The sequence below is a fragment of the Saccoglossus kowalevskii genome, chromosome 8 (genome assembly GCF_978046115.1).
Source record: "Saccoglossus kowalevskii chromosome 8, keSacKowa6.1, whole genome shotgun sequence".
NCBI classification, from domain to species: domain Eukaryota; kingdom Metazoa; phylum Hemichordata; class Enteropneusta; family Harrimaniidae; genus Saccoglossus; species Saccoglossus kowalevskii.
In genome coordinates, this window is record NC_140648.1 from 3,697,269 (window position 1) to 3,721,500 (window position 24,232).

Sequence of the window (24,232 nt, forward strand, 5' to 3'; positions counted from 1 at the left end):
ACCTGTCTTGTAACAGATATGATAACTTAGCTGTCCCAACTGACATGTTACCTGTCTTATAACAGATATGATAACTTAGCTGCTGTCCTAACTGACATGTTACCTGTCTTATAACAGATATGATAACTTAGCTGTCCCAACTGACATGTTACCTGTCTTGTAACAGATATGATAACTTAGCTGTCCCAACTGACATGTTACCTGTCTTGTAACAGATATGATAATTTAGCTGTCCCAACTGACATGTTACCTGTCTTATAACAGATATGATAACTTAGCTGCTGTCCTAACTGACATGTTACCTGTCTTGTAACAGATATGATAACTTAGCTGTCCTAACTGACATGTTACCTGTCTTGTAACAGATATGATAACTTAGCTGTCCCAACTGACATGTTACCTGTCTTGTAACAGATATGATAACTTAGCTGTCCCAACTGACATGTTACCTGTCTTATAACAGATATGATAACTTAGCTGCTGTCCTAACTGACATGTTACCTGTCTTATAACAGATATGATAACTTAGCTGTCCCAACTGACATGTTACCTGTCTTGTAACAGATATGATAATTTAGCTGTCCCAACTGACATGTTACCTGTCTTATAACAGATATGATAACTTAGCTGCTGTCCTAACTGACATGTTACCTGTCTTATAACAGATATGATAACTTAGCTATCCTAACTGACATGTTACCTGTCTTGTAACAGATATGATAACTTAGCTGTCCCAACTGACATGTTACCTGTCGTGTAACAGATATGATAACTTAGCTGTCCCAACTGACATGTTACCTGTCTTGTAACAGATATGATAACTTAGCTGTCCTAACTGACATGTTACCTGTCTTGTAACAGATATGATAACTTAGCTGTCCCAACTGACATGTTACCTGTCTTGTAACAGATATGATAACTTAGCTGTCCCAACTGACATGTTACCTGTCTTATAACAGATATGATAACTTAGCTGCTGTCCTAACTGACATGTTACCTGTCTTATAACAGATATGATAACTTAGCTGTCCCAACTGACATGTTACCTGTCTTGTAACAGATATGATAACTTAGCTGTCCCAACTGACATGTTACCTGTCTTGTAACAGATATGATAATTTAGCTGTCCCAACTGACATGTTACCTGTCTTATAACAGATATGATAACTTAGCTGCTGTCCTAACTGACATGTTACCTGTCTTATAACAGATATGATAACTTAGCTATCCTAACTGACATGTTACCTGTCTTGTAACAGATATGATAACTTAGCTGTCCCAACTGACATGTTACCTGTCGTGTAACAGATATGATAACTTAGCTGTCCTAACTGACATGTTACCTGTCTTGTAACAGATATGATAACTTAGCTGTCCCAACTGACATGTTACCTGTCTCGTAACAGATATGATAACTTAGCTGTCCCAACTGACATGTTACCTGTCTTGTAACAGATATGATAACTTAGCTGTCCTAACTGACATGTTACCTGTCTTGTAACAGATATGATAATTTAGCTGTCCCAACTGACATGTTACCTGTCTTATAACAGATATGATAACTTAGCTGCTGTCCTAACTGACATGTTACCTGTCTTATAACAGATATGATAACTTAGCTGTCCCAGCTGACATGTTACCTGTCTTGTAACAGATATGATAACTTAGCTGTCCTAACTGACATGATACCTGTCTTGTAACAGATATGATAACTTAGCTGTCCCAACTGACATGTTACCTGTCTTGTAACAGATATGATAACTTAGCTGTCCCAACTGACATGTTACCTGTCTCGTAACAGATATGATAACTTAGCTGTCCCAACTGACATGTTACCTGTCTTGTAACAGATATGATAACTTAGCTGTCCTAACTGACATGTTACCTGTCTTGTAACAGATATGATAACTTAGCTGTCCTAACTGACATGTTACCTGTCTTGTAACAGATATGATAATTTAGCTGTCCCAACTGACATGTTACCTGTCTTATAACAGATATGATAACTTAGCTGCTGTCCTAACTGACATGTTACCTGTCTTATAACAGATATGATAACTTAGCTGTCCCAGCTGACATGTTACCTGTCTTGTAACAGATATGATAACTTAGCTGTCCTAACTGACATGATACCTGTCTTGTAACAGATATGATAACTTAGCTGTCCCAACTGACATGTTACCTGTCTTGTAACAGATATGATAACTTAGCTGTCCCAACTGACATGTTACCTGTCTTGTAACAGATATGATAACTTAGCTGTCCTGATATGTTACCTGTCTTGTAACAGATATGATAACTTAGCTGTCCTAACTGACATGTTACCTGTCATGTAACAGATATGATAACTTAGCTGTCCCAACTGACATGTTACCTGTCTTGTAACAGATATGATAACTTAGCTGTCCCAACTGACATGTTACCTGTCTTGTAACAGATATGATAACTTAGCTGTCCTAACTGACATGTTACCTGTCTTGTAACAGATATGATAACTTAGCTGTCCCAACTGACATGTTACCTGTCTTGTAACAGATATGATAACTTAGCTGTCCCAACTGACATGTTACCTGTCTTGTAACAGATATGATAACTTAGCTGTCCCAACTGACATGTTACCTGTCTTATAACAGATATGATAACTTAGCTGCTGTCCTAACTGACATGTTACCTGTCTTATAACAGATATGATAACTTAGCTGTCCCAACTGACATGTTACCTGTCTTGTAACAGATATGATAACTTAGCTGTCCCAACTGACATGTTACCTGTCTTGTAACAGATATGATAACTTAGCTGTCCTAACTGACATGTTACCTGTCTTGTAACAGATATGATAACTTAGCTGTCCCAACTGACATGTTACCTGTCTTGTAACAGATATGGTAACTTAGCTGTCCCAACTGACATGTTACCTGTCTTGTAACAGATATGATAACTTAGCTGTCCTAACTGACATGTTACCTGTCTTATAACAGATATGATAACTTAGCTGTCCTAACTGACATGTTACCTGTCTTATAACAGATATGATAACTTAGCTGTCCCAACTGACATGTTACCTGTCTTGTAACAGATATGATAACTTAGCTGTCCTAACTGACATGTTACCTGTCTTGTAACAGATATGATTACTTAGCTGTCCCAACTGACATGTTACCTGTCTTGTAACAGATATGATAACTTAGCTGTCCCAACTGACATGTTACCTGTCTTGTAACAGATATGATAACTTAGCTGTCCTGATATGTTCCCTGTCTTGTAACAGATATGATAACTTAGCTGTCCTAACTGACATGTTACCTGTCATGTAACAGATATGATAACTTAGCTGTCCCAACTGACATGTTACCTGTCTTGTAACAGATATGATAACTTAGCTGTCCCAACTGACATGTTACCTGTCTTGTAACAGATATGATAACTTAGCTGTCCTAACTGACATGTTACCTGTCTTGTAACAGATATGATAATTTAGCTGTCCCAACTGACATGTTACCTGTCTTATAACAGATATGATAACTTAGCTGCTGTCCTAACTGACATGTTACCTGTCTTATAACAGATATGATAACTTAGCTGTCCCAGCTGACATGTTACCTGTCTTGTAACAGATATGATAACTTAGCTGTCCTAACTGACATGATACCTGTCTTGTAACAGATATGATAACTTAGCTGTCCCAACTGACATGTTACCTGTCTTGTAACAGATATGATAACTTAGCTGTCCCAACTGACATGTTACCTGTCTTGTAACAGATATGATAACTTAGCTGTCCTGATATGTTACCTGTCTTGTAACAGATATGATAACTTAGCTGTCCTAACTGACATGTTACCTGTCATGTAACAGATATGATAACTTAGCTGTCCCAACTGACATGTTACCTGTCTTGTAACAGATATGATAACTTAGCTCTCCCAACTGACATGTTACCTGTCTTGTAACAGATATGATAACTTAGCTGTCCCAACTGACATGTTACCTGTCTTGTAACAGATATGATAACTTAGCTGTCCCAACTGACATGTTACCTGTCTTATAACAGATATGATAACTTAGCTGCTGTCCTAACTGACATGTTACCTGTCTTATAACAGATATGATAACTTAGCCTTCCCAACTGACATGTTACCTGTCTTGTAACAGATATGATAACTTAGCTGTCCCAACTGACATGTTACCTGTCTTGTAACAGATATGATAATTTAGCTGTCCCAACTGACATGTTACCTGTCTTGTAACAGATATGATAACTTAGCTGTCCCAACTGACATGTTACCTGTCTTGTAACAGATATGATAACTTAGCTGTCCCAACTGACATGTTACCTGTCTTGTAACAGACATGATAATTTAGCTGTCCCAACTGACATGTTACCTGTCTTATAACAGATATGATAACTTAGCTATCCTAACTGACATGTTACCTGTCTTGTAACAGATATGATAACTTAGCTGTCCCAACTGACATGTTACCTGTCGTGTAACAGATATGATAACTTAGCTGTCCGAACTGACATGTTACCTGTCTTGTAACAGATATGATAACTTAGCTGTCCCAACTGACATGTTACCTGTCTCGTAACAGATATGATAACTTAGCTGTCCCAACTGACATGTTACCTGTCTTGTAACAGATATGATAACTTAGCTGTCCTAACTGACATGTTACCTGTCTTGTAACAGATATGATAACTTAGCTGTCCTAACTGACATGTTACCTGTCTTGTAACAGATATGATAATTTAGCTGTCCCAACTGACATGTTACCTGTCTTATAACAGATATGATAACTTAGCTGCTGTCCTAACTGACATGTTACCTGTCTTATAACAGATATGATAACTTAGCTGTCCCAGCTGACATGTTACCTGTCTTGTAACAGATATGATAACTTAGCTGTCCTAACTGACATGATACCTGTCTTGTAACAGATATGATAACTTAGCTGTCCCAACTGACATGTTACCTGTCTTGTAACAGATATGATAACTTAGCTGTCCCAACTGACATGTTACCTGTCTTGTAACAGATATGATAACTTAGCTGTCCTGATATGTTACCTGTCTTGTAACAGATATGATAACTTAGCTGTCCTAACTGACATGTTACCTGTCATGTAACAGATATGATAACTTAGCTGTCCCAACTGACATGTTACCTGTCTTGTAACAGATATGATAACTTAGCTGTCCCAACTGACATGTTACCTGTCTTGTAACAGATATGATAACTTAGCTGTCCTAACTGACATGTTACCTGTCTTGTAACAGATATGATAACTTAGCTGTCCCAACTGACATGTTACCTGTCTTGTAACAGATATGATAACTTAGCTGTCCCAACTGACATGTTACCTGTCTTGTAACAGATATGATAACTTAGCTGTCCCAACTGACATGTTACCTGTCTTATAACAGATATGATAACTTAGCTGCTGTCCTAACTGACATGTTACCTGTCTTATAACAGATATGATAACTTAGCTGTCCCAACTGACATGTTACCTGTCTTGTAACAGATATGATAACTTAGCTGTCCCAACTGACATGTTACCTGTCTTGTAACAGATATGATAACTTAGCTGTCCTAACTGACATGTTACCTGTCTTGTAACAGATATGATAACTTAGCTGTCCCAACTGACATGTTACCTGTCTTGTAACAGATATGGTAACTTAGCTGTCCCAACTGACATGTTACCTGTCTTGTAACAGATATGATAACTTAGCTGTCCTAACTGACATGTTACCTGTCTTATAACAGATATGATAACTTAGCTGTCCTAACTGACATGTTACCTGTCTTATAACAGATATGATAACTTAGCTGTCCCAACTGACATGTTACCTGTCTTGTAACAGATATGATAACTTAGCTGTCCTAACTGACATGTTACCTGTCTTGTAACAGATATGATTACTTAGCTGTCCCAACTGACATGTTACCTGTCTTGTAACAGATATGATAACTTAGCTGTCCCAACTGACATGTTACCTGTCTTGTAACAGATATGATAACTTAGCTGTCCTGATATGTTCCCTGTCTTGTAACAGATATGATAACTTAGCTGTCCTAACTGACATGTTACCTGTCATGTAACAGATATGATAACTTAGCTGTCCCAACTGACATGTTACCTGTCTTGTAACAGATATGATAACTTAGCTGTCCCAACTGACATGTTACCTGTCTTGTAACAGATATGATAACTTAGCTGTCCTAACTGACATGTTACCTGTCTTGTAACAGATATGATAACTTAGCTGTCCCAACTGACATGTTACCTGTCTTGTAACAGATATGATAACTTAGCTGTCCCAACTGACATGTTACCTGTCTTGTAACAGATATGATAACTTAGCTGTCCTAACTGACATGTTACCTGTCTTGTAACAGATATGATAACTTAGCTGTCCCAACTGACATGTTACCTGTCTTGTAACAGATATGATAACTTGGCTGTCCCAACTGACATGTTACCTGTCTTATAACAGATATAACTTAGCTGCTGTCCTAACTGACATGTTACCTGTCTTATAACAGATATGATAACTTAGCTGCTGTCCCAACTGACATGTTACCTGTCTTGTAACAGATATGATAACTTAGCTGTCCCAACTGACATGTTACCTGTCTTGTAACAGATATGATAACTTAGCTGTCCTAACTGACATGTTACCTGTCTTGTAACAGATATGATAACTTAGCTGTCCCAACTGACATGTTACCTGTCTTGTAACAGATATGATAACTTAGCTGTCCTAACTGACATGTTACCTGTCTTGTAACAGATATGATAACTTAGCTGTCCCAACTGACATGTTACCTGTCTTGTAACAGATATGATAACTTAGCTGTCCCAACTGACATGTTACCTGTCATGTAACAGATATGATAACTTAGCTGTCCTAACTGACATGTTACCTGTCTTGTAACAGATATGATAACTTAGCTGTCCCAACTGACATGTTACCTGTCTTGTAACAGATATGATAACTTGGCTGTCCCAACTGACATGTTACCTGTCTTATAACAGATATAACTTAGCTGCTGTCCTAACTGACATGTTACCTGTCTTATAACAGATATGATAACTTAGCTGTCCCAACTGACATGTTACCTGTCTTGTAACAGATATGATAACTTAGCTGTCCCAACTGACATGTTACCTGTCTTGTAACAGATATGATAATTTAGCTGTCCCAACTGACATGTTACCTGTCTTATAACAGATATGATAACTTAGCTGTCCTAACTGACATGTTACCTGTCTTGTAACAGATATGATAACTTAGCTGTCCCAACTGACATGTTACCTGTCTTGTAACAGATATGATAACTTAGCTGTCCTAACTGACATGTTACCTGTCTTGTAACAGATATGATAACTTAGCTGTCCCAACTGACATGTTACCTGTCTTGTAACAGATATGATAACTTAGCTGTCCCAACTGACATGTTACCTGTCTTGTAACAGATATGATAACTTAGCTGTTCCAACTGACATGTTACCTGTCTTATAACAGATATGATAACTTAGCTGCTGTCCTAACTGACATGTTACCTGTCTTATAACAGATATGATAACTTAGCTGTCCCAACTGACATGTTACCTGTCTTGTAACAGATATGATAACTTAGCTGTCCCAACTGACATGTTACCTGTCTTGTAACAGATATGATAACTTAGCTGTCCTAACTGACATGTTACCTGTCTTGTAACAGATATGATAACTTAGCTGTCCTAACTGACATGTTACCTGTCTTGTAACAGATATGATAACTTAGCTGTCCCAACTGACATGTTACCTGTCTTTTAACAGATATGATAACTTAGCTGTCCTAACTGACATGTTACCTGTCTTGTAACAGATATGATAACTTAGCTGTCCTAACTGACATGTTACCTGTCTTATAACAGATATGATAACTTAGCTGTCCTAACTGACATGTTACCTGTCTTATAACAGATATGATAACTTAGCTGTCCCACTGACATGTTACCTGTCTTGTAACAGATATGATAACTTAGCTGTCCTAACTGACATGTTACCTGTCTTGTAACAGATATGATAACTTAGCTGTCCCAACTGACATGTTACCTGTCTTGTAACAGATATGATAACTTAGCTGTCCCAACTGACATGTTACCTGTCTTATAACAGATATGATAACTTAGCTGCTGTCCTAACTGACATGTTACCTGTCTTATAACAGATATGATAACTTAGCTGTCCCAACTGACATGTTACCTGTCTTGTAACAGATATGATAACTTAGCTGTCCCAACTGACATGTTACCTGTCTTGTAACAGATATGATAATTTAGCTGTCCCAACTGACATGTTACCTGTCTTATAACAGATATGATAACTTAGCTGTCCTAACTGACATGTTACCTGTCTTGTAACAGATATGATAACTTAGCTGTCCTAACTGACATGTTACCTGTCTTGTAACAGATATGATAACTTAGCTGTCCCAACTGACATGTTACCTGTCTTGTAACAGATATGATAACTTAGCTGTCCTAACTGACATGTTACCTGTCTTGTAACAGATATGATAACTTAGCTGTCCCAACTGACATGTTACCTGTCTTGTAACAGATATGATAACTTAGCTGTCCCAACTGACATGTTACCTGTCTTGTAACAGATATGATAACTTAGCTGCTGTCCTAACTGACATGTTACCTGTCTTATAACAGATATGATAACTTAGCTGTCCCAACTGACATGTTACCTGTCTTGTAACAGATATGATAACTTAGCTGTCCCAACTGACATGTTACCTGTCTTGTAACAGATATGATAACTTAGCTGTCCTAACTGACATGTTACCTGTCTTGTAACAGATATGATAACTTAGCTGTCCTAACTGACATGTTACCTGTCTTGTAACAGATATGATAACTTAGCTGTCCTAACTGACATGTTACCTGTCTTATAACAGATATGATAACTTAGCTGTCCTAACTGACATGTTACCTGTCTTATAACAGATATGATAACTTAGCTGTCCCAACTGACATGTTACCTGTCTTGTAACAGATATGATAACTTAGCTGTCCTAACTGACATGTTACCTGTCTTGTAACAGATATGATAACTTAGCTGTCCCAACTGACATGTTACCTGTCTTGTAACAGATATGATAACTTAGCTGTCCCAACTGACATGTTACCTGTCTTATAACAGATATGATAACTTAGCTGCTGTCCTAACTGACATGTTACCTGTCTTATAACAGATATGATAACTTAGCTGTCCCAACTGACATGTTACCTGTCTTGTAACAGATATGATAACTTAGCTGTCCCAACTGACATGTTACCTGTCTTGTAACAGATATGATAATTTAGCTGTCCCAACTGACATGTTACCTGTCTTGTAACAGATATGATAACTTAGCTGTCCCAACTGACATGTTACCTGTCTTGTAACAGATATGATAACTTAGCTGTCCCAACTGACATGTTACCTGTCTTATAACAGATATGATAACTTAGCTGCTGTCCTAACTGACATGTTACCTGTCTTATAACAGATATGATAACTTAGCTGTCCCAACTGACATGTTACCTGTCTTGTAACAGATATGATAACTTAGCTGTCCCAACTGACATGTTACCTGTCTTGTAACAGATATGATAATTTAGCTGTCCCAACTGACATGTTACCTGTCTTATAACAGATATGATAACTTAGCTGCTGTCCTAACTGACATGTTATCTGTCTTATAACAGATATGATAACTTAGCTGTCCTAACTGACATGTTACCTGTCTTGTAACAGATATGATAACTTAGCTGTCCCAACTGACATGTTACCTGTCGTGTAACAGATATGATAACTTAGCTGTCCTAACTGACATGTTACCTGTCTTGTAACGGATATGATAACTTAGCTGTCCCAACTGACATGTTACCTGTCTTGTAACAGATATGATAACTTAGCTGTCCCAACTGACATGTTACCTGTCTTGTAACAGATATGATAACTTAGCTGTCCTAACTGACATGTTACCTGTCTTGTAACAGATATGATAACTTAGCTGTCCTAACTGACATGTTACCTGTCTTGTAACAGATATGATAATTTAGCTGTCCCAACTGACATGTTACCTGTCTTATAACAGATATGATAACTTAGGTAACATGTCAGTTAGGACAGCAGCTAAGTTATCATATCTGTTATAAGACAGGTAACATGTCAGTTAGGACAGCTAAGTTATCATATCTGTTACAAGACAGGTAACATGTCAGTTAGGACAGCTAAGTTATCATATCTGTTAAAAGACAGGTAACATGTCAGTTGGGACAGCTAAGTTATCATATCTGTTATAAGACAGGTAACATGTCAGTTAGGACAGCAGCTAAGTTATCATATCTGTTATAAAACAGGTAACATGTCAGTTGGGACAGCTAAGTTATCATATCTGTTACAAGACAGGTAACATGTCAGTTGGGACAGCTAAGTTATCATATCTGTTACAAGACAGGTAACATGTCAGTTGGGACAGCTAAGTTATCATATCTGTTACAAGACAGGTAACATGTCAGTTAGGACAGCTAAGTTATCATATCTGTTACAAGACAGGTAACATGTCAGTTGGGACAGCTAAGTTATCATATCTGTTACAAGACAGGTAACATGTCAGTTAGAACATCTAAGTTATCATATCTGTTATAAGACAGCTGCTGTCCTAACTGACATGCTACCTGTCTTGTAACAGATATGATAACTTAGCTGTCCCAATTGACATGTTACCTGTCTTGTAACAGATATGATAACTTAGCTGTCCCAACTGACATGTTACCTGTCTTGTAACAGATATGATAACTTAGCTGCTGTCCTAACTGACATGTTACCTGTCTTATAACAGATATGATAACTTAGCTGTCCCAACTGACATGTTACCTGTCTTGTAACAGATATGATAACTTAGCTGTCCCAACTGACATGTTACCTGTCTTGTAACAGATATGATAATTTAGCTGTCCCAACTGACATGTTACCTGTCTTATAACAGATATGATAACTTAGCTGCTGTCCTAACTGACATGTTACCTGTCTTATAACAGATATGATAACTTAGCTGTCCTAACTGACATGTTACCTGTCTTGTAACAGATATGATAACTTAGCTGTCCCAACTGACATGTTACCTGTCGTGTAACAGATATGATAACTTAGCTGTCCTAACTGACATGTTACCTGTCTTGTAACAGATATGATAACTTAGCTGTCCCAACTGACATGTTACCTGTCTTGTAACAGATATGATAACTTAGCTGTCCCAACTGACATGTTACCTGTATTGTAACAGATATGATAACTTAGCTGTCCTAACTGACATGTTACCTGTCTTGTAACAGATATGATAACTTAGCTGTCCTAACTGACATGTTACCTGTCTTGTAACAGATATGATAATTTAGCTGTCCCAACTGACATGTTACCTGTCTTATAACAGATATGATAACTTAGCTGCTGTCCTAACTGACATGTTACCTGTCTTATAACAGATATGATAACTTAGCTGTCCTAACTGACATGTTACCTGTCTTGTAACAGATATGATAACTTAGCTGTCCCAACTGACATGTTACCTGTCTTGTAACAGATATGATAACTTAGCTGTCCTAACTGACATGTTACCTGTCTTGTAACAGATATGATAACTTAGCTGTCCTAACTGACATGTTACCTGTCTTATAACAGATATGATAACTTAGCTGTCCCAACTGACATGTTACCTGTCTTGTAACAGATATGATAACTTAGCTGTCCTAACTGACATGTTACCTGTCTTGTAACAGATATGATAACTTAGCTGTCCCAATTGACATGTTACCTGTCTTGTAACAGATATGATAACTTAGCTGTCCCAACTGACATGTTACCTGTCTTGTAACAGATATGATAACTTAGCTGCTGTCCTAACTGACATGTTACCTGTCTTATAACAAATATGATAACTTAGCTGTCCCAACTGACATGTTACCTGTCTTGTAACAGATATGATAACTTAGCTGTCCCAACTGACATGTTACCTGTCTTGTAACAGATATGATAATTTAGCTGTCCCAACTGACATGTTACCTGTCTTATAACAGATATGATAACTTAGCTGCTGTCCTAACTGACATGTTACCTGTCTTATAACAGATATGATAACTTAGCTGTCCCAACTGACATGTTACCTGTCTTGTAACAGATATGATAACTTAGCTGTCCCAACTGACATGTTACCTGTCTTGTAACAGATATGATAATTTAGCTGTCCCAACTGACATGTTACCTGTCTTATAACAGATATGATAACTTAGCTGCTGTTCTAACTGACATGTTACCTGTCTTATAACAGATATGATAACTTAGCTGTCCTAACTGACATGTTACCTGTCTTGTAACAGATATGATAACTTAGCTGTCCCAACTGACATGTTACCTGTCGTGTAACAGATATGATAACTTAGCTGTCCTAACTGACATGTTACCTGTCTTGTAACGGATATGATAACTTAGCTGTCCCAACTGACATGTTACCTGTCTTGTAACAGATATGATAACTTAGCTGTCCCAACTGACATGTTACCTGTCTTGTAACAGATATGATAACTTAGCTGTCCTAACTGACATGTTACCTGTCTTGTAACAGATATGATAACTTAGCTGTCCTAACTGACATGTTACCTGTCTTGTAACAGATATGATAATTTAGCTGTCCCAACTGACATGTTACCTGTCTTATAACAGATATGATAACTTAGCTGCTGTCCTAACTGACATGTTACCTGTCTTATAACAGATATGATAACTTAGATGTTCTAACTGACATGTTACCTGTCTTGTAACAGATATGATAACTTAGCTGTCCCAACTGACATGTTACCTGTCTTGTAACAGATATGATAACTTAGCTGTCCTAACTGACATGTTACCTGTCTTGTAACAGATATGATAACTTAGCTGTCCCAACTGACATGTTACCTGTCTTGTAACAGATATGATAACTTAGCTGTCCCAACTGACATGTTACCTGTCTTGTAACAGATATGATAACTTAGCTGTCCCAACTGACATGTTACCTGTTTTATAACAGATATGATAACTTAGCTGCTGTCCTAACTGACATGTTACCTGTCTTATAACAGATATGATAACTTAGCTGTCCCAACTGACATGTTACCTGTCTTTTAACAGATATGATAACTTAGCTGTCCTAACTGACATGTTACCTGTCTTGTAACAGATATGATAACTTAGCTGTCCTAACTGACATGTTACCTGTCTTATAACAGATATGATAACTTAGCTGTCCTAACTGACATGTTACCTGTCTTATAACAGATATGATAACTTAGCTGTCCCAACTGACATGTTACCTGTCTTGTAACAGATATGATAACTTAGCTGTCCTAACTGACATGTTACCTGTCTTGTAACAGATATGATAACTTAGCTGTCCCAACTGACATGTTACCTGTCTTGTAACAGATATGATAACTTAGCTGTCCCAACTGACATGTTACCTGTCTTATAACAGATATGATAACTTAGCTGCTGTCCTAACTGACATGTTACCTGTCTTATAACAGATATGATAACTTAGCTGTCCCAACTGACATGTTACCTGTCTTGTAACAGATATGATAACTTAGCTGTCCCAACTGACATGTTACCTGTCTTGTAACAGATATGATAATTTAGCTGTCCCAACTGACATGTTACCTGTCTTGTAACAGATATGATAACTTAGCTGTCCCAACTGACATGTTACCTGTCTTGTAACAGATATGATAATTTAGCTGTCCCAACTGACATGTTACCTGTCTTATAACAGATATGATAACTTAGCTGCTGTCCTAACTGACATGTTACCTGTCTTATAACAGATATGATAACTTAGCTGTCCCAACTGACATGTTACCTGTCTTGTAACAGATATGATAACTTAGCTGTCCCAACTGACATGTTACCTGTCTTGTAACAGATATGATAATTTAGCTGTCCCAACTGACATGTTACCTGTCTTATAACAGATATGATAACTTAGCTGCTGTCCTAACTGACATGTTACCTGTCTTATAACAGATATGATAACTTAGCTGTCCTAACTGACATGTTACCTGTCTTGTAACAGATATGATAACTTAGCTGTCCCAACTGACATGTTACCTGTCGTGTAACAGATATGATAACTTAGCTGTCCTAACTGACATGTTACCTGTCTTGTAACGGATATGATAACTTAGCTGTCCCAACTGACATGTTACCTGTCTTGTAACAGATATGATAACTTAGCTGTCCCAACTGACATGTTACCTGTCTTGTAACAGATATGATAACTTAGCTGTCCTAAGTGACATGTTACCTGTCTTGTAACAGATATGATAACTTAGCTGTCCTAACTGACATGTTACCTGTCTTGTAACAGATATGATAATTTAGCTGTCCCAACTGACATGTTACCTGTCTTATAACAGATATGATAACTTAGCTGCTGTCCTAACTGACATGTTACCTGTCTTATAACAGATATGATAACTTAGATGTTCTAACTGACATGTTACCTGTCTTGTAACAGATATGATAACTTAGCTGTCCCAACTGACATGTTACCTGTCTTGTAACAGATATGATAACTTAGCTGTCCCAACTGACATGTTACCTGTCTTGTAACAGATATGATAACTTAGCTGCTGTCCTAACTGACATGTTACCTGTCTTATAACAAATATGATAACTTAGCTGTCCCAACTGACATGTTACCTGTCTTGTAACAGATATGATAACTTAGCTGTCCCAACTGACATGTTACCTGTCTTGTAACAGATATGATAATTTAGCTGTCCCAACTGACATGTTACCTGTCTTATAACAGATATGATAACTTAGCTGCTGTCCTAACTGACATGTTACCTGTCTTATAACAGATATGATAACTTAGCTGTCCCAACTGACATGTTACCTGTCTTGTAACAGATATGATAACTTAGCTGTCCCAACTGACATGTTACCTGTCTTGTAACAGATATGATAATTTAGCTGTCCCAACTGACATGTTACCTGTCTTATAACAGATATGATAACTTAGCTGCTGTTCTAACTGACATGTTACCTGTCTTATAACAGATATGATAACTTAGCTGTCCTAACTGACATGTTACCTGTCTTGTAACAGATATGATAACTTAGCTGTCCCAACTGACATGTTACCTGTCGTGTAACAGATATGATAACTTAGCTGTCCTAACTGACATGTTACCTGTCTTGTAACGGATATGATAACTTAGCTGTCCCAACTGACATGTTACCTGTCTTGTAACAGATATGATAACTTAGCTGTCCCAACTGACATGTTACCTGTCTTGTAACAGATATGATAACTTAGCTGTCCTAACTGACATGTTACCTGTCTTGTAACAGATATGATAACTTAGCTGTCCTAACTGACATGTTACCTGTCTTGTAACAGATATGATAATTTAGCTGTCCCAACTGACATGTTACCTGTCTTATAACAGATATGATAACTTAGCTGCTGTCCTAACTGACATGTTACCTGTCTTATAACAGATATGATAACTTAGATGTTCTAACTGACATGTTACCTGTCTTGTAACAGATATGATAACTTAGCTGTCCCAACTGACATGTTACCTGTCTTGTAACAGATATGATAACTTAGCTGTCCTAACTGACATGTTACCTGTCTTGTAACAGATATGATAACTTAGCTGTCCCAACTGACATGTTACCTGTCTTGTAACAGATATGATAACTTAGCTGTCCCAACTGACATGTTACCTGTCTTGTAACAGATATGATAACTTAGCTGTCCCAACTGACATGTTACCTGTTTTATAACAGATATGATAACTTAGCTGCTGTCCTAACTGACATGTTACCTGTCTTATAACAGATATGATAACTTAGCTGTCCCAACTGACATGTTACCTGTCTTTTAACAGATATGATAACTTAGCTGTCCTAACTGACATGTTACCTGTCTTGTAACAGATATGATAACTTAGCTGTCCTAACTGACATGTTACCTGTCTTATAACAGATATGATAACTTAGCTGTCCTAACTGACATGTTACCTGTCTTATAACAGATATGATAACTTAGCTGTCCCAACTGACATGTTACCTGTCTTGTAACAGATATGATAACTTAGCTGTCCTAACTGACATGTTACCTGTCTTGTAACAGATATGATAACTTAGCTGTCCCAACTGACATGTTACCTGTCTTGTAACAGATATGATAACTTAGCTGTCCCAACTGACATGTTACCTGTCTTATAACAGATATGATAACTTAGCTGCTGTCCTAACTGACATGTTACCTGTCTTATAACAGATATGATAACTTAGCTGTCCCAACTGACATGTTACCTGTCTTGTAACAGATATGATAACTTAGCTGTCCCAACTGACATGTTACCTGTCTTGTAACAGATATGATAATTTAGCTGTCCCAACTGACATGTTACCTGTCTTGTAACAGATATGATAACTTAGCTGTCCCAACTGACATGTTACCTGTCTTGTAACAGATATGATAATTTAGCTGTCCCAACTGACATGTTACCTGTCTTATAACAGATATGATAACTTAGCTGCTGTCCTAACTGACATGTTACCTGTCTTATAACAGATATGATAACTTAGCTGTCCCAACTGACATGTTACCTGTCTTGTAACAGATATGATAACTTAGCTGTCCCAACTGACATGTTACCTGTCTTGTAACAGATATGATAATTTAGCTGTCCCAACTGACATGTTACCTGTCTTATAACAGATATGATAACTTAGCTGCTGTCCTAACTGACATGTTACCTGTCTTATAACAGATATGATAACTTAGCTGTCCTAACTGACATGTTACCTGTCTTGTAACAGATATGATAACTTAGCTGTCCCAACTGACATGTTACCTGTCGTGTAACAGATATGATAACTTAGCTGTCCTAACTGACATGTTACCTGTCTTGTAACGGATATGATAACTTAGCTGTCCCAACTGACATGTTACCTGTCTTGTAACAGATATGATAACTTAGCTGTCCCAACTGACATGTTACCTGTCTTGTAACAGATATGATAACTTAGCTGTCCTAAGTGACATGTTACCTGTCTTGTAACAGATATGATAACTTAGCTGTCCTAACTGACATGTTACCTGTCTTGTAACAGATATGATAATTTAGCTGTCCCAACTGACATGTTACCTGTCTTATAACAGATATGATAACTTAGCTGCTGTCCTAACTGACATGTTACCTGTCTTATAACAGATATGATAACTTAGATGTTCTAACTGACATGTTACCTGTCTTGTAACAGATATGATAACTTAGCTGTCCCAACTGACATGTTACCTGTCTTGTAACAGATATGATAACTTAGCTGTCCTAACTGACATGTTACCTGTCTTGTAACAGATATGATAACTTAGCTGTCCCAACTGACATGTTACCTGTCTTGTAACAGATATGATAACTTAGCTGTCCCAACTGACATGTTACCTGTCTTGTAACAGATATGATAACTTAGCTGTCCCAACTGACATGTTACCTGTTTTATAACAGATATGATAACTTAGCTGCTGTCCTAACTGACATGTTACCTGTCTTATAACAGATATGATAACTTAGCTGTCCCAACTGACATGTTACCTGTCTTTTAACAGATATGATAACTTAGCTGTCCTAACTGACATGTTACCTGTCTTGTAACAGATATGATAACTTAGCTGTCCTAACTGACATGTTACCTGTCTTATAACAGATATGATAACTTAGCTGTCCTAACTGACATGTTACCTGTCTTATAACAGATATGATAACTTAGCTGTCCCAACTGACATGTTACCTGTCTTGTAACAGATATGATAACTTAGCTGTCCCAACTGACATGTTACCTGTCTTGTAACAGATATGATAATTTAGCTGTCCCAACTGACACGTTACCTGTCTTGTAACAGATATGATAACTTAGCTGTCCTAACAGACATGTTACCTGTCTTGTAACAGATATGATAACTTAGCTGTCCCAACTGACATGTTACCTGTTTTTTAACAGATATGATAACTTAGCTGTCCTAACTGACATGTTACCTGTCTTGTAACAGATATGATAACTTAGCTGTCCTAACTGACATGTTACCTGTCTTATAACAGATATGATAACTTAGCTGTCCTAACTGACATGTTACCTGTCTTATAACAGATATGATAACTTAACTGTCCCAACTGACATGTTACCTGTCTTGTAACAGATATGATAACTTAGCTGTCCTAACTGACATGTTACCTGTCTTGTAACAGATATGATAACTTAGCTGTCCCAATTGACATGTTACCTGTCTTGTAACAGATATGATAACTTAGCTGTCCCAACTGACATGTTACCTGTCTTGTAACAGATATGATAACTTAGCTGCTGTCCTAACTGACATGTTACCTGTCTTATAACAGATATGATAACTTAGCTGTCCCAACTGACATGTTACCTGTCTTGTAACAGATATGATAACTTAGCTGTCCCAACTGACATGTTACCTGTCTTGTAACAGATATGATAATTTAGCTGTCCCAACTGACATGTTACCTGTCTTATAACAGATATGATAACTTAGCTGCTGTCCTAACTGACATGTTACCTGTCTTATAACAGATATGATAACTTAGCTGTCCTAACTGACATGTTACCTGTCTTGTAACAGATATGATAACTTAGCTGTCCCAACTGACATGTTACCTGTCGTGTAACAGATATGATAACTTAGCTGTCCTAACTGACATGTTACCTGTCTTGTAACAGATATGATAACTTAGCTGTCCTAACTGACATGTTACCTGTCTTGTAACAGATATGATAATTTAGCTGTCCCAACTGACATGTTACCTGTCTTATAACAGATATGATAACTTAGCTGCTGTCCTAACTGACATGCTACCTGTCTTATAACAGATATGATAACTTAGCTGTCCTAACTGACATGTTACCTGTCTTGTAACAGATATGATAACTTAGCTGTCCCAACTGACATGTTACCTGTCTTGTAACAGATATGATAACTTAGCTGTCCTAACTGACATGTTACCTGTCTTGTAACAGATATGATAACTTAGCTGTCCTAACTGACATGTTACCTGTCTTATAACAGATATGATAACTTAGCTGTCCCAACTGACATGTTACCTGTCTTGTAACAGATATGATAACTTAGCTGTCCTAACTGACATGTTACCTGTCTTGTAACAGATATGATAACTTAGCTGTCCCAATTGACATGTTACCTGTCTTGTAACAGATATGATAACTTAGCTGTCCCAACTGACATGTTACCTGTCGTGTAACAGATATGATAACTTAGCTGTCCTAACTGACATGTTACCTGTCTTGTAACGGATATGATAACTTAGCTGTCCCAACTGACATGTTACCTGTCTTGTAACAGATATGATAACTTAGCTGTCCTAACTGACATGTTACCTGTCTTGTAACAGATATGATAACTTAGCTGTCCCAACTGACATGTTACCTGTCGTGTAACAGATATGATAACTTAGCTGTCCTAACTGACATGTTACCTGTCTTGTAACAGATATGATAACTTAGCTGTCCCAACTGACATGTTACCTGTCTTGTAACAGATATGATAACTTAGCTGTCCCAACTGACATGTTACCTGTATTGTAACAGATATGATAACTTAGCTGTCCTAACTGACATGTTACCTGTCTTGTAACAGATATGATAACTTAGCTGTCCTAACTGACATGTTACCTGTCTTGTAACAGATATGATAATTTAGCTGTCCCAACTGACATGTTACCTGTCTTATAACAGATATGATAACTTAGCTGCTGTCCTAACTGACATGTTACCTGTCTTATAACAGATATGATAACTTAGCTGTCCTAACTGACATGTTACCTGTCTTGTAACAGATATGATAACTTAGCTGTCCCAACTGACATGTTACCTGTCTTGTAACAGATATGATAACTTAGCTGTCCTAACTGACATGTTACCTGTCTTGTAACAGATATGATAACTTAGCTGTCCTAACTGACATGTTACCTGTCTTATAACAGATATGATAACTTAGCTGTCCCAACTGACATGTTACCTGTCTTGTAACAGATATGATAACTTAGCTGTCCTAACTGACATGTTACCTGTCTTGTAACAGATATGATAACTTAGCTGTCCCAATTGACATGTTACCTGTCTTGTAACAGATATGATAACTTAGCTGTCCCAACTGACATGTTACCTGTCTTGTAACAGATATGATAACTTAGCTGCTGTCCTAACTGACATGTTACCTGTCTTATAACAAATATGATAACTTAGCTGTCCCAACTGACATGTTACCTGTCTTGTAACAGATATGATAACTTAGCTGTCCCAACTGACATGTTACCTGTCTTGTAACAGATATGATAATTTAGCTGTCCCAACTGACATGTTACCTGTCTTATAACAGATATGATAACTTAGCTGCTGTCCTAACTGACATGTTACCTGTCTTATAACAGATATGATAACTTAGCTGTCCCAACTGACATGTTACCTGTCTTGTAACAGATATGATAACTTAGCTGTCCCAACTGACATGTTACCTGTCTTGTAACAGATATGATAATTTAGCTGTCCCAACTGACATGTTACCTGTCTTATAACAGATATGATAACTTAGCTGCTGTTCTAACTGACATGTTACCTGTCTTATAACAGATATGATAACTTAGCTGTCCTAACTGACATGTTACCTGTCTTGTAACAGATATGATAACTTAGCTGTCCCAACTGACATGTTACCTGTCGTGTAACAGATATGATAACTTAGCTGTCCTAACTGACATGTTACCTGTCTTGTAACGGATATGATAACTTAGCTGTCCCAACTGACATGTTACCTGTCTTGTAACAGATATGATAACTTAGCTGTCCCAACTGACATGTTACCTGTCTTGTAACAGATATGATAACTTAGCTGTCCTAACTGACATGTTACCTGTCTTGTAACAGATATGATAACTTAGCTGTCCTAACTGACATGTTACCTGTCTTGTAACAGATATGATAATTTAGCTGTCCCAACTGACATGTTACCTGTCTTATAACAGATATGATAACTTAGCTGCTGTCCTAACTGACATGTTACCTGTCTTATAACAGATATGATAACTTAGATGTTCTAACTGACATGTTACCTGTCTTGTAACAGATATGATAACTTAGCTGTCCCAACTGACATGTTACCTGTCTTGTAACAGATATGATAACTTAGCTGTCCTAACTGACATGTTACCTGTCTTGTAACAGATATGATAACTTAGCTGTCCCAACTGACATGTTACCTGTCTTGTAACAGATATGATAACTTAGCTGTCCCAACTGACATGTTACCTGTCTTGTAACAGATATGATAACTTAGCTGTCCCAACTGACATGTTACCTGTTTTATAACAGATATGATAACTTAGCTGCTGTCCTAACTGACATGTTACCTGTCTTATAACAGATATGATAACTTAGCTGTCCCAACTGACATGTTACCTGTCTTTTAACAGATATGATAACTTAGCTGTCCTAACTGACATGTTACCTGTCTTGTAACAGATATGATAACTTAGCTGTCCTAACTGACATGTTACCTGTCTTATAACAGATATGATAACTTAGCTGTCCTAACTGACATGTTACCTGTCTTATAACAGATATGATAACTTAGCTGTCCCAACTGACATGTTACCTGTCTTGTAACAGATATGATAACTTAGCTGTCCTAACTGACATGTTACCTGTCTTGTAACAGATATGATAACTTAGCTGTCCCAACTGACATGTTACCTGTCTTGTAACAGATATGATAACTTAGCTGTCCCAACTGACATGTTACCTGTCTTATAACAGATATGATAACTTAGCTGCTGTCCTAACTGACATGTTACCTGTCTTATAACAGATATGATAACTTAGCTGTCCCAACTGACATGTTACCTGTCTTGTAACAGATATGATAACTTAGCTGTCCCAACTGACATGTTACCTGTCTTGTAACAGATATGATAATTTAGCTGTCCCAACTGACATGTTACCTGTCTTGTAACAGATATGATAACTTAGCTGTCCCAACTGACATGTTACCTGTCTTGTAACAGATATGATAATTTAGCTGTCCCAACTGACATGTTACCTGTCTTATAACAGATATGATAACTTAGCTGCTGTCCTAACTGACATGTTACCTGTCTTATAACAGATATGATAACTTAGCTGTCCCAACTGACATGTTACCTGTCTTGTAACAGATATGATAACTTAGCTGTCCCAACTGACATGTTACCTGTCTTGTAACAGATATGATAATTTAGCTGTCCCAACTGACATGTTACCTGTCTTATAACAGATATGATAACTTAGCTGCTGTCCTAACTGACATGTTACCTGTCTTATAACAGATATGATAACTTAGCTGTCCTAACTGACATGTTACCTGTCTTGTAACAGATATGATAACTTAGCTGTCCCAACTGACATGTTACCTGTCGTGTAACAGATATGATAACTTAGCTGTCCTAACTGACATGTTACCTGTCTTGTAACGGATATGATAACTTAGCTGTCCCAACTGACATGTTACCTGTCTTGTAACAGATATGATAACTTAGCTGTCCCAACTGACATGTTACCTGTCTTGTAACAGATATGATAACTTAGCTGTCCTAAGTGACATGTTACCTGTCTTGTAACAGATATGATAACTTAGCTGTCCTAACTGACATGTTACCTGTCTTGTAACAGATATGATAATTTAGCTGTCCCAACTGACATGTTACCTGTCTTATAACAGATATGATAACTTAGCTGCTGTCCTAACTGACATGTTACCTGTCTTATAACAGATATGATAACTTAGATGTTCTAACTGACATGTTACCTGTCTTGTAACAGATATGATAACTTAGCTGTCCCAACTGACATGTTACCTGTCTTGTAACAGATATGATAACTTAGCTGTCCCAACTGACATGTTACCTGTCTTGTAACAGATATGATAACTTAGCTGCTGTCCTAACTGACATGTTACCTGTCTTATAACAAATATGATAACTTAGCTGTCCCAACTGACATGTTACCTGTCTTGTAACAGATATGATAACTTAGCTGTCCCAACTGACATGTTACCTGTCTTGTAACAGATATGATAATTTAGCTGTCCCAACTGACATGTTACCTGTCTTATAACAGATATGATAACTTAGCTGCTGTCCTAACTGACATGTTACCTGTCTTATAACAGATATGATAACTTAGCTGTCCCAACTGACATGTTACCTGTCTTGTAACAGATATGATAACTTAGCTGTCCCAACTGACATGTTACCTGTCTTGTAACAGATATGATAATTTAGCTGTCCCAACTGACATGTTACCTGTCTTATAACAGATATGATAACTTAGCTGCTGTTCTAACTGACATGTTACCTGTCTTATAACAGATATGATAACTTAGCTGTCCTAACTGACATGTTACCTGTCTTGTAACAGATATGATAACTTAGCTGTCCCAACTGACATGTTACCTGTCGTGTAACAGATATGATAACTTAGCTGTCCTAACTGACATGTTACCTGTCTTGTAACGGATATGATAACTTAGCTGTCCCAACTGACATGTTACCTGTCTTGTAACAGATATGATAACTTAGCTGTCCCAACTGACATGTTACCTGTCTTGTAACAGATATGATAACTTAGCTGTCCTAACTGACATGTTACCTGTCTTGTAACAGATATGATAACTTAGCTGTCCTAACTGACATGTTACCTGTCTTGTAACAGATATGATAATTTAGCTGTCCCAACTGACATGTTACCTGTCTTATAACAGATATGATAACTTAGCTGCTGTCCTAACTGACATGTTACCTGTCTTATAACAGATATGATAACTTAGATGTTCTAACTGACATGTTACCTGTCTTGTAACAGATATGATAACTTAGCTGTCCCAACTGACATGTTACCTGTCTTGTAACAGATATGATAACTTAGCTGTCCTAACTGACATGTTACCTGTCTTGTAACAGATATGATAACTTAGCTGTCCCAACTGACATGTTACCTGTCTTGTAACAGATATGATAACTTAGCTGTCCCAACTGACATGTTACCTGTCT

At 37.3% G+C, this 24,232-nt stretch overlaps 1 protein-coding gene across 1 annotated transcript in view; it reads left to right on the plus strand.

Moving 5' to 3' along the window:
• LOC102807920 (gamma-glutamyl hydrolase-like) overlaps window positions 1-24,232 on the plus strand; it is a 185,000-nt gene that overhangs the window by 69,037 nt on the left and 91,731 nt on the right. The window lies entirely within an intron of this gene.